The sequence below is a fragment of the Saccostrea echinata genome, unplaced genomic scaffold (genome assembly GCF_033153115.1).
Source record: "Saccostrea echinata isolate AGI-Se365-2 ecotype Australia unplaced genomic scaffold, CSIRO_AGI_Sech_v1 ptg000054l, whole genome shotgun sequence".
Taxonomy (NCBI): domain Eukaryota; kingdom Metazoa; phylum Mollusca; class Bivalvia; order Ostreida; family Ostreidae; genus Saccostrea; species Saccostrea echinata.
Genome location: NW_026889803.1, coordinates 43085578 through 43090238, shown reverse-complemented (window position 1 = coordinate 43090238; position 4661 = coordinate 43085578). Strand labels below are relative to the sequence as shown.

General features: G+C 33.2%; 1 non-coding gene across 1 annotated transcript; it reads right to left on the bottom strand.

Moving 5' to 3' along the window:
* Positions 1-3675: 3675 nt before the first annotated feature.
* On the bottom strand, positions 3676-3748 carry Trnav-cac (transfer RNA valine (anticodon CAC)). The gene has a single exon. It is a non-coding gene; the product is annotated as a tRNA-Val (tRNA).
* Between the last annotated feature and the right edge of the window lie 913 nt (positions 3749-4661).

The window sequence follows — 4661 nt, the reverse complement described above, 5'->3', positions numbered from 1 at the left end:
TCGTTGTACTGGTGTTATTTACCTGGAGAGCCCCAGTACTCAAGATGTCAGGAATCCCTATACACATTGTATACACAGGAAGTCTGTCTTTGGTAATCAGGATCAACATTACGCGTTGTAAATAATTTTTATATTTTAATATAAAATTGGTTAACTTAACGTTTCATCGATATCTTTTGAAGGAAAAAAAAAATATATAGAAATACCTTCTTCTTTTTTTTTTTAAAGAAATACAAATTAAAATAAAAATAAAATCACGAGTGAAAACTACAAAGCATTCATATCAATATTTTTTAATCGTTGGTAAAAGAAATCATCATTCAATAAATGTAAATATTGAAATAAAGAGATTTCATTTATCGTGTGGACAATCCGATATGTGCCATAACCAGAATATTATTTATTTTTCTAGCCAACAATCGTGTCCAAAGTATTCACCACTGCAATTTCCGGGGTCCGTGTTTTTATGCCCTGTTCACAGATTAATATTGTTTGTAGACCTTTTTTTTTTTTTAAAGATCGATCACTGTTCGTTGTCTTCACCCTTTTCAATATACGAATATATTCGTTAGAGAAAATTGGAACAATGATTGTAACATTTCTTTTACCGAATGGTGTATATTGGTCTGTTTTTTATGATCTGTTTGTCTTTAATAACAATTTTTGCTAAAGATAGAACGACACTTCCAAATTGCAATTTAAAACAAAACCTCGAATATCCGTTGTTTTTTTCTTCGGAAAGTTCTACAGTTGAGTTGTCTTGGACGTCATATCGCTTACATAAGTTCCAAACAACAATGGAGATTGAAAAAATAAATCAAACAGTCAATGTTTAATTATCTACTGTCAATTATTTTTTGAAATATAATTACCAAACAATATTATAGCGATGTGATTTTTTTTTTTCACCAGAGTGCATACATTCAAAGTGACAATGTGGTACATGAAAGCGTTTTACGCGTGACCAGGTAATTGTTTCCGAAACATGCAAACTCAGATTATCAGTAGCTAACAGGCCTGCCAATCAAATCAGTAGCTATATATTGTTTTTGAATGATTGACAGGCGATATATTATTGATCTCAAATTAGGTAAATTTTGGGAGCATTTACGTAAAATCTAGTGTTTAAGCTTCTGTAAAAACTTTGAAAATAAATATTAAAATGTGTCATTTGTTTTGTGTGCTACCTCAGTCCTTCACAAAAATTTAATAACTACTAGGCCTAGTCTAACATCTTCAAGAATTATCTTTCAAATTTATATAGTGTTTGGAGACAAGGTCTTCCAACAAAATGTTGAAATTCAGACAGACACTAATAATGCTCCTTTATTAGCCGACTTGTCTTTATATTCCTATGAAGCAGAATTCATTCAAAAACTTCTTCACGAGAAGAAGAAAGCACTTGTCAGCTCGACATTATGTAAATATTGCATGTAGTTGAGTGTAACATTGAAAAATTTCATTGTTACACTCAACTACATGCAATATTTATTATATTATATTGAATGTTTTATACAAATACATATTACATTGAACCTTGCGCGCATAGATATTGCGCAGTCAATAATTTTTTATTTATTTATTTATTTTTTCTTTTGAATATCACCCGTCGTCAAGCAATGTTGACTGTTGCTACGCTGGAGGGCGTGGCTTCATTATTCAGCGGGTAATAGTGTTTTTTAACAAATGTTTCTCGACGAATCAGATTCAACTTTACCTGAAAGTTTAATATTCAGATATATAGACGACGTGTTATCAATTAACAATATATAGTTACTTCCATTCAAATGTCGACTCTATATATATCAGGGAACTTGAAATAAGACACCAAAGAGAGTCTGCCACATATCTGTTTCATTTTTAGATGTTTTACTGACTATAGACAATAAGGGCCAACTAACAACTAAATTGTCGATAAACGAGATAACCAGCTTTTCCATCGTCAACTTTCCTTATTTGTGTAGTAATATTCTGCTATCATCTGTATATGGTGTTTACGTCTCCCGACTTACTCGACACTCAAGAGCATGCTTTGAGTGCAATCAGTTTTTAAACTGAAGCAAGCTACTGACAGATAAGTTGATGTTAAATGGAATTCAACAACCTCCTTTAAAGTCAACAATTCGGTCTGCAAACTTTTCGCATTTTGGACCTCTTCTCAAGAATTTACCATTGGGCCAATTTCAACCAAAATTGCCTCAAAGTATCCTTTGGTCAAGGGGATTCAAGTTTGTTCAAATGAAGGGTCACGCCTCCTTCCAAGGGGATATACATGTAATTATAAATTAATGAAAAATTAATGGCATCTTTTAAAAGTATTCTTAAAAACCACTGGGCCAGAAAATACAAAATTTTTTTGGAAATCTTCTCAAGAACAGCAAAGTCATGATTAGTCATATTTACATGTTTACATATGGAAGCTTCTTCAGGTAATGCAGATTCAAGTTTCTTCAAATCATGACCCACGGGGGTAGGGTGGGGATGCAATGGGCAGTCAAAATTTTACATAGGAAAAAATCTTTAAAAATCTTCGTCTTAAGAACAATGTATAGCCATGACTAGTCATATTTATATTGAATCATCCTCTGGTATAGTGTAGATTCAAGTTTGTTCAAATCATTACCCCCCCCCCCCCCCCTGGAAAAAAATCTTTTAAAATCTTCCCAAGAATAGCAAAGCCATGATTACATAGGAATACATATAGAAAAATCTTATAAAATCTTCTCTTTAAAAACAGCAAAGCCATGATTAGTCATATTTACATGGAAGCATCCTCAGAGAGTGTAGATTCAAGTTTCTTCAAATCATGACCCCCCCCCTCCAGGAGTAGGGAGGGGCCACAACAGAGGATCAATGTCTTGAGCGATGTGACCGATGGACCTCTTGGGTAAATTAAGGTTCTTTGGCCATTTGACAAGAAAGATAACTCTCACTGGGATCCTTTATAAAAATGTCACTTAAAAAGGCAATTTCTGTCATATTTTGCCCTGCAAAGTACGCTGAATTTGTGTTTAATTATGAATTGAATTTCTTTTTAATAATTGCAAACTCCTCCTCTCTCCTTTACTGTTATAATCATGTAAGAAGCATGTATTTGAACAATCAACATATCATAATTTCATCATACAATTGGTTCAGATGATCCTATTGATTTTAGGGTTGGGATCGAGTTCCTTTGAGACCTATAAAACTATCAAACTTATTCTCGAAGCCATAATTTTAGTTGAACATATGCTGGAATTAGCAATAATGTCTCTGAATTTTACTGACTATAAAACTGCTATAATTTATTTTAAATTTTGACCTGCCACCTGTGTAATGTTCTAAGTTAATACCTGAGTTTGGGTAGCATGGTTTTGTATAAAAGTAATAAGCTTCACTGTTACGATGATCGCAATGACAGTCTGAGTCTTTCTTCCTGCCATTCATATACGGCCCCATTCTCACCAATGAATAATTCATGCAATAATTTTATAATTGACAATTCATTAGTAATTCTGATCAACATTGTTTTATTCAGGACATAGGGTCTATAAGAAATTTAAAGTTTGCATGTATATTCTAGTATTGAAGAATTAAAAAAGAAAACACACACACAATTGCACCACGTGTAATCAATAATAATATATATAATTTTAAAAAAGAGGGACTTAACCTTTAAAAAAAAACGTTCAAAGGTTCTGGCGAGGCTCGAACTCGCGACCTTCTGCGTGTGAAGCAGACGTGATAACCACTACACTACAGAACCGGTATAATAATATATCGGAAGGATAAGGACTGGCTATTTTTGGGTTTTATGTACTTTTTATAAAAGTTATATTTAAAACCAAGCTACTTATTATTAGAGAGGTTAATCCCCAACATAGACTCCATGCTTCAAAATAAGAAAGTAAATGAATTACGGTAATTAAAAAATAATCACCAGTTCTGTTCGTAATTCAATATAAAAACAGTGTGTTTGATTAAAAAGACTAGATAAAAGTTTATTCGGATTGTAAAAACTAAACTGATACTCAGTGCGCGCATCTTTTGTAAGGGAAGCTGCATCATAGGGATTGCATATTTGGTAATAACAATCAGTAAGTTAGTAAAACTTATAGATATTAGTCACTAATATTGATAAAGTCTGCCCCTTACTGAAGCTCTGTCTCTCTTCTCCTTATAGGATACGGCAATGTCCTAAGCCACGGACATGCATGGTGTATCTTACACATTGTTCAGTTAATTAGATGGTTGCTGCTATTCACATTGTTCGTGAACAACACATCGCAACATCGTAAAAACAAATTCTCCGTCAAATGAAGACGCTCTTCTTTTTTTATCTCCCGGAGTTTGTAAACAAGTTCATAATTAAGAATTAGTGTCTGTTGTTGGTATCCAAAGGAAGGTCTTGTCACAAGTATATATGTGAAGTATGAAAGCCCTAGCACCAATCGTTCTAAAGTTATGGTCAAGGTTAAAGTTTTCCAAAAGTAGGTCAAACTCCAAGGTCAAAGGGTCAAAGATACTGGTATCCAAAGAAAGAATTGTCACAAGGATTACACATGTAAAGTATGAAAGCCCTAGCACCAATCGTTCAAAAGTTGTGTCCAAGGTTAAAGTTTTTCAAAAGTAGGTCAAAATCCAAGGCCCAAGGGTCAAAGTTGTTGATATTCAAAGGA